The following is a 13,082-nucleotide window of genomic DNA, read 5'->3' as shown; positions in this document are numbered from 1 at the left end:
ATAGTAGCTTTAATTCTATGTGGAACTCCCTCCCCAGCGATATCCGGCAAACCCCATCCCTCCTGGGATTTAGAAGAAAACTAAAAACTTGGCTCTGCGCCCAGGCATTCAGCGAATAAGCTCATTGGCTGATGTAATCGGGTCGCAAATCTGTAATTGTAGCAGTAGTGAATGACTGAGGATGGTGCAACATCGCTGCCTTGCAGCGTTTTAATTTTTGTATACTTTTTATCATGTTTTAATTGTCTTGTTTTATAGTATACTAGCTGTGCCCGGCCACGCGTTGCTGTGGCTTTGTCTGGTGGTGTTGGTGAGAAATTGTTGAGGTAGTAGTGATATTGAATGTGTGTTGTATGGTTGTCTTTATGTTTAGTATGCACACTGAAGTGGATTATACGGCAATGTGGAGTCAAGATAATCCAGTTCAAAGCAGATAATATAAGATTCTAAATGGGTTATATAGCTGTGTGGAAGAGCCTTGAGTCTACACTGCCATATAATCCAGTTAAAATCTGATAACCTGTGGAAGAGGCCTAAATGAGGCCTAACTGTGCCTGTCCCCTGGGCTGAGGAGGTCGCTAGGAGACCAAGTGGGCGGAGCTTAGCCTTCAAACTGGCAGCAATTGGATAAAAACAATTATTCCTCTCCCTCTAATTAGGAATTTATTTTTCTTTTCTTTTTGTTGTATCAACCTAGAGGCATGGATGAGGGGTTGTGCTGTCAATTTTCGAGGTTGTGGGGTGTTTACTTTTGTTGTTTTGTCCGCTGCCGTGATACCATCACTCTTTTATATATATAGACTAGCTGTGCCCGGCCACGCGTTGCTGTGGCGAAGTCTGGTGGTCTGGGAAATAAAGTATTGAGGAATTGGTGGTAGTTAAGGTCAAGGGTAAAGGTTTTCCCCAGACATTAAGTCCAGTCGTGTCTGACTCTGGGGGTTGGTGCTCATCTCCATTTCTAAGCCGAAGAGCCGGCGTTGTCCGTAGACTCCTCCAAGGTCATGTGGGATGACTACATGGAGCGGCGTTACCTTCCCGCCGGAGCAGTACCTATTGATGCACTCACATTTGCATGTTTTCGAACTTCTGGGTTGGTAGAAGCTAGGGCTAACAGTGGGGGCTCTCTCCGCTCCCCCAATTCAAACCTGCGGCCTTTCGGTCCAGAAGTTCAGCAGCTCAGCGCTTTAACACGCTGCGCCATCAGGGGATATTATTTCCTAAAGGTTGTGAATATACAATATTTCTGATTGGGTTTTTTTTTGTTGGAGGCAAGTATAAATGCTGCAATTAGGAAAAATGATTAGGATGTAATGGCCTTGCAGCTTTAAAGCCTGGCTGTTTCCTCCCTGAGTGAATTTTTTGTGGGGAGGTGTTAGCTGGCCCTGATTGTTTCCTGTCTGGAATTCCCTTGTTTTCAGAGTGGTGTTGTTTGCGATATTTTATGTGCTTCTACTGTCTGTGGCCCTGAGAAAACAGAGGATTTTCCAGACTTTGATGATGGGAATACTTTGTTGGGAGGTGTTAGCTGGCCCTGATTGTTTCCTGTCTGGAATTCCCTTGTTTTCAGAGTGGTGTTGTTTGCGATATTTTATGTGCTTCTACTGTCTGTGGCCCTGAGAAAACAGGATTTGCCAGACTTTGATGATGGGAATACTTTGTTGGGAGGTGTTAGCTGGCCCCGATTGTTTCCTGTGTGGAATTCCCCGGTTTATTTACTGTCCTGGTTTTAGAGATTATATTGTTCTGCATTATTCTATCCCAGTAATTATTTCATATTAAAGAAGAATCTCACTTATCCAACATTCGCTTATACAATGTTCTGGACTATCCAACGCAGTCTGCCTTTTCATAATCAATGCTTTTGTAGTCAGTGTTTTAAATTCATTGTGATATTTTAGTGGTAAATTTGTAAATACAGTACAGTAGAGTCTCACTTATCCAACATAAACGGGCCGGCAGAATGTTGGATAAGCGAATATGTTGGATAATGAGGAATTAAGGATAACCCTATTAAACATCAAATTAAGTTATGATTTTACAAATTAAGCACAAAACATCATGTTAGACAACAAATTTGGCAGAAAAAGTAGTTCAATACACAGTAATGCTATGTAGTAATTACTGTATTTATGAATTTAGCACCAAAATATCAATGAAAGCATTGACTACAAAAATGCGTTGGATAATCCAGATAGTTGGATAAGCGAGTGTTGGATAAGTGAGACTCTACTGTAATTACTACATAGCATTACTGCGCATGGAACTACTTTTTCTGTCAAATTTGTTGTATAATATGATGTTTTGGTGCTTAATTTGTTTAATTGGCTTTTCCTGGATCCCTTCTTTTTATCCAACATATTCACTTATCCTGCCGGCCTGTTTATGTTGGATAAGTGAGTCTACTGTATATTGATAATCTTATATTATCTGTTTAAAAGTGGATTATATGAGGCTCCTTCTTCACAGCTGTATAAAATGCACACTGAAGTGGATTATATGGCAGTGTGGAGTCAAGATAATCCAGTGCAAAGTAGATAATATAAGATTATAAATGGGTAATATAGCTGTGTGGAAGGGCCTTGAGTCTACACTGCCATATAATCCAGTGCAAATTAGATAATCTGTGGAAGAAGCCTAAGTGAGGCCTAAATCTGCCTCCCCTAACTGAAACCTGGCTGTCCCTTGGTTGCTAGGCGACCAAGTGGGCAGAGATTAGCCCTCTAAACTGGCAGCAATTGGATAAAAAACAATTATTGCTCTCCCTCTAATTAGGACTTTATTTTTCTTTTCTTTTTGTTGTATCAACCTTGAGGCATGGTTGATGGGTTGTGTTGTCAAATTTTGAGGTTGGGGGCCTGTACTTTTGTTGTTTTGTGAATTGCCGTGATGCCATCACTCTTTTATATATATAGAAGATTTGTTGCTGGCCCTCGTGGCAGAATGTAAGCCGCTCTGAGTCCCCTCGGGGAGAAGGGCGGGGTATAAATGCAGGTAATAAATAAATAATAAATAAATATGTGTGTATATATATATATATTTGTGTGTGTATATGTATATATGTGTATGTATTTGTGTGTATATACATGTGTGTACGTATATGCATGTGCATATATGTGTATGCATGTGTGTATATGTATATATATGTATGTATTTGTGTATATATATGTGTGTGTATTTGAATGTATATACAGTAGAGTCTCACTTATCCAAGACTCACTTATCCAATGTTCTGGACTATCCAACGCATTTTTGTAGTCAATATTTTCAATATATCGTGATATTTTGGTGCTAAATTCGTAAATACAGTACTTACAACATGACATTACTGCGTATTGAACTACTTTTTCTGTCAAATTTGTTGTATAACATGGAGTTTTGGTGCTTAATTTATAAAATCATAACCTAATTTAATGTTTAATAGGCTTTTCCTTAATCTCTCCTTATTATCCAACATATTTGCTTATCCAACATTCTGCCGGCCCGTTTACGTTGGATAAGCGAGACTCTACTGTATACATATATGTATGTGAATGTGTATGTATATGTGTGTATATATGTGTGTGTGTGTATGTATGTGTGTATACATGTGTATGTATATGTATGTATATGTATGTTTATGTATGTGTATATGTATGTGTGTATTTATATGTATATATGTGTATGCATGTATGTGTGTATTTGTATGTATATATGTGTGTATATGTATGTGCATACATGTGTAGGTATGTATATATATATACATGTGTATACATATTTATATACATGTGTATATGTATATATGTGTGTGTGTACATTTATGTGTATATATGTGTGTATGCATCTATATATGTATATATATATGTGTATATGTTTCCTTAGTTTCCAACAGACCTCTCAACCTCTGAGGATGCCTGCCACAGATGTGGATAAAATGTCAGGAGAGAATGCTTCCGGAACATGGCCAGTCTGCCCAGGAATGTTGCAGCAATCCAGAAACGTTGCTTTTGTGGCTTCCACAAATGAGGGTGAATTGGTTGAGACTCGATGAGATCTTCATTGAAAAGCACAATATGCTGCAGGATGTCCTGCGGAAAACAAGGGTTTTTTCAGTTTGATATACTTTTATGATTGAACCAATTGGAAAGTGATACAAATAATAAAAACCCAGGAGGAAATAAATGTTATTATATGCATAGTGTTCTTTGCTGCTTGGATCTGGCCTGTACACGGCTCGGCCACCAGAGGGCACTCTTGTCAAGCACTTAGATGCCTCCAATCTTCACATTATTTTCGTTGCTACTTCCTGTTAATTTTGCTACTGTGATGAATCCTAATGTATCCTAATGTAAATATCTGATGATGCAGGAAGTATTTTCATTCATTCGACCAAATTTGGTACAAATACCCAATATGCTCAGATTTGATTACTGGTGGAGGTGGGAGGGGGTTTGATTTTGCCATTTGGGAGTTGTAGTTGCAGGGATTTATAGTTCGTCTACAATCAAAGAGCATTCTCGACCCCACCAGCAATAGAACCGAACCACAGAATTGGCACACTGAACTCCCACGACCAACAAAAAATACTGTAAGCGTTACGATTTTACTAGTGGATAGACCCAAATTTGAGGGTTGAGAGAGGATTGATTTTGTCATTTGGGAGTTGTAGTTGCTGGGATTTATAGTTTGTCTACAATCAAACAGCATTCTTAACCCCACCAATGATGGAATTGAACCAGTCTTGGCACACAGAGAATACTGGAAGGGTTTGGTGGGCACTGACCTTAGTTTGGGAGTTGTAGTTCACCTCCATCCAGAGAGCACTGTGTGGATTCCAAACAATGATAGATCTGGACCAAACTTGGCACCAATACTCAATCGGCGCAAATGTGAACACTGGTGGAGTTTGGGGGAAATAGACCTTGACATTTGGGAGTTGTAGTGTTTTCTGTTGGTTTTTGGTGACCCCTCTGACCCGCTCCTCACAACCCACCCAAGGATGAGAAATGTGGCTATATTTATACAAACATACGATAGTCTATGTACAAAGAAAATGTGTCCAAATCTATATATATAAAAGAGTGATGGCATCACGGCGACCCACAAAACAACAAAACTACAGGCCCCCCAACCTCGAAATTTGACAACACAACCCATCATCCATGCCTCTAGGTTGATACAACAAAAAGAAAGGAAAAATAAAGTCCTAATTAGAGAGAGAGGAATAATTGCTTTTATCCAATTGCTGCCAGTTAGAGGGCTAAGCTCCTCCAACTTGGTCTCCTAGCAACCCAATAAAAAATAATAAAAAACACTAAAAAATTAATACAATAAAATACTATAACAGAAAATAACTAAAAATAATACAAGAAAATAATAAAATATAATAAATAAAAATATCACTTACAATAAAATTAATTTAAAAAATGCAAATAACGTCAAATAAAAATTACACAACAATTTTTAACCAATACTACCACCACTTTGCCACAGCAACGCGTGGCCGGGCACAGCTAGTAACATATATTATTAAAGTTCCCCGTACAAAGCTCAATTTGGCCGTACCCAACAAAATGAAAAGGAGCAACAGCTCTAACACAAAAGTTATCCAAGTCTGGTATTGGTTCCAATATATATAGGCTTCAGGGATACATAGTCAATGAAAATATCTTCCAAACAATTTAAACAGATGGTTGGTCGTGTTGCTGTATACTGGAATGAAGAAAATAATGATGGAGCACCACTCTCAAAAAAGTCTTCGAAAGTAAAGTCCAAATAAAGTCCCAAGTCTACAGGGGTCCCGGGTATTTTTGTACCCTGTTTCAGGGAGAAAATCCCCTTCTTCAGGAGTTGTTATACTCAGCAACAATGAATTTCTATCTAAAACAAAACATAGAGTAACAAGTATTTTACCAGCAGTATTAACAGAAGTAAAGGTAACCCATATAACAGTATTGTACTTACATTGTGCCTAATTGCTTTCACTGAGTGACTGCTTGTGGTGATTTCAACTGCGAGTAAAATACTTGTTACTCTATGTTTTGTTTTAGATAGAAATTCATTGTTGCTGAGTATAACAACTCCTGAAGAAGGGGATTTTCTCCCTGAAACAGGGTACAAAAATACCCGGGACCCCTGTAGACTTGGGACTTTATTTGGACTTTACTTTCGAAGACTTTTTTGAGAGTGGTGCTCCATCATTATTTCCTTCATTCCAGTATACAGCAACATGACCAACCATCTGTTTAAATTGTTTGGAAGATATTTTCATTGACTATGTATCCCTGAAGCCTATATATATTGGAACTGTAAGGATGTTATGAGTTAATGGGAATTATTGATATGATTTTATTTGTTTATTAAAAGGAAAAAGGGAGTTATGTATTGATGAAGACAGGTCTCATATAGAAGCCTGTGGAAGCAGTGTACAGCAGGTTGCCATAGCAACGTAGCCTCTCCTTGGAGAAGAAAGGGGCGTGGCTTAGTTGGCAGTTAAAGCTGAGCCTTTTGGGAAAAAAAGGTTGCTGTTAGACTTCTGAAGAAGTAGGAGCTGTTGGAGTTAGCTCTCTTTTAAAGCTTGGAAAATTAGGAAATTAAGGCTTGTTTACACAGGCAGAGACGGCAGCTTGGTGTCATTCAGGGAAAGGCTGAAGATATAAGCTGACCAGGAGTTTAATCTATTGCATTCTGAGAGAAGTTGTTTAAGAAATATTCATTCAAACAAGACTGCACTGTAACTTAAGATCCTGAAATATCTATATATTGGAACCATACGCTTATGTACAAATAAACTTGAATTTTGTTGTTTATAAAGATCAGTCTCCTTGCCTCACTCTGAGCCTGAGGGAAAGCCATTACCATTGACTATTCATCACCTACTTTAAAAGACATTACCTCACGTTGGTGGCAGTTACCGTACTTTCCTATATAAGTTACCATATTTACTCATAGAAGTTCATCAGTTTTGTTATCCTTCCTTAACCTCCAAATCCTCCTGATATATATATACTCCAACCATATCTTCCCTCCATATTTGAAAGTCGGTTTACAGAACCAATACCAGACTTGAATAACTTTTGTGTTAGAGCTGTTGCTCCTTTTCATTTTGTCGGGTACGGTCAAATTGAGCTTTGTACGGGGAACTTTAATAATATATGTTATTTGGACACATTTTCTTTGTACATAGACTATCATATGTTTGTATAGATACTTTACAAGTATTTTGGGATTTTGTATAGTAGTATAGCCAAATGCGGCTATATTCCCATTGATGCCGTTTGATGGGCGTCTCCTAGTTCTGTAGCTGCAGCTCACGGCACCATCGCCCCCCTGCCCCCGATCCCTCTCCAGCAAGCCAACTGTGTGCGCACACACGCCCACATGCGCCCCTCCCTGGCTTGATTGCCAATCTGTTCCCGATCCGCCATGATCCCTTAATCCCATCTAAACCTCCTTTAATCAGTTCCAGAAGTGCAGCCATTAATCCGTCTTTGCAACTAGCGAGGAAGGAGGGCCTTGCTGCATCCAGCCGGCAGTGACGCTGGGCTCGGGTGCAGAAGAGCCGTGCGCTTCCCACTGGTGTCACTGGATTGGGTGTTGCGAGGTGGAGTGGCCCTCTGCAATGTCACTGGATTGGGTGTGCCAGGTGGAGTGACTCTCTGTAATGTCAACACGCGTTGTCGAAGGCTTTCATGGCCAGAATCACTGGGTTGCTGTGAGTTTTCTGGGCTGCCTAGCCATGCTCCAGAAGCAGCATTCTCTCCTGACATTTCATCCGCATCTATGGCAGGCATCCTCAGGGGTTGAGAGGTCTGTTGGAAACTAAGGAAATGGGGTAAACACATATACACGTGTGTGTGTATGTGTGTGTGTGTGTGTATATATATATATATATATATATATATATATATATATGCACATACACATACACACACATATATGCACACATACATACATACACACACATATATACACACATACATACACATACTGGTATATATACATACATATATACATACATATACACATGTATATATATATATATACACATACATACACACATATACATACACATACATATATACATACATATACACATGTATATATGCACATATGTATTCACACATACACATACAAATACACACGCACACAAACACACACATATACATACACATACATGCAAACACATATACACACACACACATATATATAGTATATGCATACAAATACACACACACATATATATATACATACACACACACACACACACACACATATATATATACTCATGAATTCGAGGCCAACCCAGGTCGGAGTAAGCATTAATAGCCTAGCTTGCTGTTGACCATCGAGTAGGAAATTAAGGTACAGCTTTATGCAAGGGGGGCTAATTTAACTAATTTACGACACCACAAAACGCCCAACAACGTGTGGAAGAATGAGGAAGTACTCCATCAAGGACTAGGTGTCACAGTGGATGATGAAGCGGCAAGCGCCCCCTTGTGGCTGGACTCAAGTATACCATCATGAAGCTGGAAAATCCGAAACTATCTGAACTTATCTCCTTCTATGAGCCTTCAAGAACTCTTAGATCATCGGGGGAGGCCCTGCTCTTGGTCCCGCCAGCCTCGCAGATATGGCTAGTGGGAATGAGGGACGGGGCCTTCTCGGTGGTGGCTTCTCGGCTATGGAACACCCTCCCCAGCAACATAAGGCAGATACCAACTCTCCTAGGCTTCAGGAAAGCCTTAAAGACATGGTTGTGCACGCAAGCTTTTAATGAATGAGAACAAGGACTTTACATGACTTGTACGAAGACTTATTGAGGATTCTGGATGAATGGATTTTAATCTTGGACATGCTTAAAATTTTATATAATGTGATTTTATTTTGTAATGGTATCTGTTTTATATGAATTGTTGTTTTTACATTGTTTTTAGGCATTGAATTTTTTGCCTATTTGCTGTAAGCCGCTTTGAGTCCCCTCGGAGAGAAAGGCAGGGTAAAAGTGATGTAAATAAATAAATAAATAAATGTTAAATTGCCTCTGTGTCTGTCTATATATGTCGTCTGTCTAATAACGGCATTGAATGTTTGCCATGTCTATGTGCATTGTGATCCGCCCTGAGTCCCTTTCGGGGTGAGAAGGAAGGGCGGAATATAAATACTGTAAAAAAATAAATAATATGCTTTTTAAAAAACAAATTATCCTACCACTTGGGGCGGCAGCGGCTGGTTCAGGTCCAGGAATGTACTTTTGGAAGGGCTGGATTTGTGGAAGGATCCCAGATGTTTGATCCTTTCCGAGATCGGGCAGCTCGTGTTTCACTTTGGGACAGCTTTGGAATAATAATAATAATAATAATAATAATAATAATAATAATAATAATAATAATAATAATAATAATAACAAAAACAACAACAACATGCACTGGCAGAATATGTAAAGCAAAGTGAAGAACCTGCTTTGACTGAAGTCAAAAATCAGAAACTCCTCAAAGCTCAGCAGACAAAAAACCAGTACAAGAAAACCGCACTACAAACTAGAGCTGACAGCTGGCACAACAAAACATTGCATGGGAAGTTCCTTGACAAAATTGAAGGAAAATCTGACAAGGAGAAGACCTGGCTCTGGCTCACAAATGGGACCCTGAAGAAGGAGACAGAAGGCCTGATCCCTGCAGCCCAGGAGCAAGCCATCAGGACAAATGCAATTCAGGCCAAGATCGAAAAATCAGCTGATGATCCAAAATGCAGACTGTGTAAGGAAGCTGATGAAACAATTGATCACATCCTCAGCTGCTGTAAGAAAATCGCACAGACTGACTACAAACAGAGACACAACTATGTGGCCCAAATGATTCATTGGAATTTATGCCTCAAGTACCACCTCCCAGCAGCAAAGAACTGGTGGGATCACAAACCTGCAAAAGTATTGGAGAATGACCATGGAAAGATACTGTGGGACTTCCGAATCCAGACTGACAAAGTTCTGGAACACAACACACCAGACATCACAGCTGTGGAAAAGACAAAGGTTTGGATCATTGATGTCGCCATCCCAGGTGACAGTCGCATTGAGGAAAAACAACAGGAAAAACTCAGGATGTCAAGATTGAACTTCAAAGACTCTGGCAGAAACCAGTGCAGGTGGTCCTGGTGGTGATCGGCACTTTGGGTGCCGTGCCAAAAGATCTCAGCCAGCATTTGGAAACAATAGACATTGACAAAATCATGATCTGCCAACTGCAAAAGGCCACCCGACTGGGATCTGCGCGCATCATCCGAAAATACATCACACAGTCGTAGACACTTGGGAAGGGTTCGACTTGTGATTTTGTGATATGAAATCCAGCACATCTATCTTGTTTGCTGTGTCATAATAAAATAATAATAATAATAATAATAATAATAATAATAATAATAATAATAATAATATAGTGTATCCCAAAGATGTAAACGTGGCAAGGCTTTGGTCGAAACCGAACCCATCCATTTTCTGCCCTCTCACTTCCCAACAAGGTAATCAGATCAGTTTCCCTGTTAATCCTATTTAGACAAATTAAACCAAAACCTGTTAATCGCCTCTGATCCCTGCACCAATTAATAGCGAGGCACAGAATGCCGGGCCGCTGGGAACTAACCAGCCCATTCCTAGAAGCCTGCTCCTTCCTCAATGTGACCACCTTTCGAAAATTTCAATATGGTTCTCAAGGAAGGTTTACCGTATATACTCGAGTATAAGCCGACCCTAATATAAGCCTAGGCACTTAATTTGAGCACAAAAAAGTGGGGAAACTTATTGACTCGAGTATAAGCCGAGGGTGGGAAATGCAGCAGCTATGGGTAAATTAAAAAAAAATAGATACCAATAAAATTTCATTAATCGAGGCATCAGGTTAAATGTTTTTGATTATTTACCGTATTTCAAAGAAAAGCAATAAACTAGCTCTATAAGTGGAAAAGTAGGGGCAACAAAACCAATATGGTATCAACAATAACCTAATAATAATAATAATAATAATAATAATAATAATAATAATAATAATAATAATAATAATTAAAAAAAACTTCATTTGTACCCTGCCCTATTTCCCATGGGGACTCAGGCCGGCTTCCAACATAGTAACAGGCAAACATTCAATGCTTATATAAACAATGCAGAGCTAGATATAGATCTATCATTATAGATACTAATTTCACATATGCATTTCCCCCTGAAACGTTTGCAAATCCCTCTGTGTGTGTGTGCATTTCTCCTACAATATTTGCAGGCCCTATATACATATACAGTAGAGTCTCACTTATCCAAGCTGAACAGGCCGGCAGAAGCTTGGATAAGCGAATATCTTGGATAATAAGGAGGGATTAAGGAAAAGCCTATTAAACATCAAATTAGGTTATGATTTTACAAATTAGACACCAAAACTTCATGTTATACAACAAATTTGACAGAAAAAGTAGTTCAATACGCAGTAATGTTATGTTGTAATTACTGTATTTACAAATTTAGCACCAAAATATCACGATATATTGAAAACATTGACTACAAAAATGGCTTGGATTATCAAGAGGCTTGGATAAGTGAGGCTTGGATTCGTGATATATTAGTGATATATATATTCATATCTATCTAGACATGTCTATATATATTTGTGTGTTCATTTCCCCCCTGTAATATTTGCAAGCCCTATATATAGGTAGGTAAGAATATATTCATATCTATCCAGATATCTCTCTTTATATAGATATTTGCAGAGACTTGCAAACATATGAGGGTAAATTCATATATAAAAATAATGTATATGTATGGCTACAGATACACAGGTACATGGATCTATATGTATAAAGAATTTGCAAAGACCTATGAGGAGAAATTCATGTATAAAATTAATGTATATAGATAGATACACATATAAAGCTACATAGAGATGGCAAAAGCTTGCAAGGGGTTAATGCCTATATATCTGTAAGAGAGTTTAACAAATATTTCAGGGGGAAATGCTTTCATAAGATTAATGTATATATTTTTCTTCTTCCTGACTTGCAAGGGTGTCTTTCTCTTTTCAAAACATTCCCTTGATTAAGAGCAAGGGAGGTTTTGCAAAAGAAAACACACTGATAAGGGAGGGTAAGAGAGGAATAGATCACATATTGCAAGCAACAGCCTTCAGGCTCTGTTGACCTTGACCCGATTATAAGCTGGGGGAGGCTTTTTCAGCTCATAAATAAGGATGGAAGAACTCGGCTCATCTTCGAGTATATACACGGTATATACCTCATTTTCCCAGTTCCCAACATACCTCACATCCTCTGAGAGTTCCTGCCATAGATGTGGGTAAAACGTCAGGAGAATGCTGCTTCTGGGACATGGCCAGACAGCCTGAAAAACACACAACAACCCTGTGATTCTGGCCATGAAAACCTTCAACAACACAAATATCACACTGCCGACAATGCCAGGTAAGGGCCGTAGCAAATGCTAAGCTTTGGCACCAATGATGTTTGAAAACAAGGCCTCGCGCTCACTTAAGGGAAATCGGGTCCCCGTGCGCTCTGTCCATGGCCTGACCTTGATTCAATCCCTTAATGCCCGACGTCCGAACCTTGGCCAGAGTTCGGTGCCGCTGCCCATCTTTCCTGATTTAGAAAGAGAAGGCAAACAAGAGTGATTAAAAGATAATCCAGTACGAAGGAAATGTTTTGTTTGGGCCAAGCTCATTCATGGCGACAATGTGCAGCTGTGGAAAGGGGTGACCGGCTGGTTGAGGATGCAAGCGGCAGAGTTTTGTGGGGAAGGAGTTTCCATGCTCATTCATCGCTATGATAAGTGCCTAGATTCGAATGGCAACTGTATTGAGAAGTGGTATTTGGGTGTGGCTTTCACCTGCATATGGTAAATGTTTTCTCTATACTTTGTTCATTTTTAATTCCAAAACGTAATCTACTTTCTGGATAACCCTCGTAGAATAGAGTGGTGCTGATGCTGAGGCCGGGATAAGGAGTGCTGGGTTGTCTATGGGGCAGAATTGTTGCTGTCTGCTAAAATACACGTTCCTGTTCCAGCTGGTTGAGGACGCAAGCTGCAGAGCTTTGTGGGGAAGGAG

This window comes from Anolis carolinensis, unplaced genomic scaffold (genome assembly GCF_035594765.1).
Source record: "Anolis carolinensis isolate JA03-04 unplaced genomic scaffold, rAnoCar3.1.pri scaffold_14, whole genome shotgun sequence".
Lineage (NCBI taxonomy): Eukaryota > Metazoa > Chordata > Lepidosauria > Squamata > Dactyloidae > Anolis > Anolis carolinensis.
Note: the sequence above shows the minus strand (reverse complement) of the source record.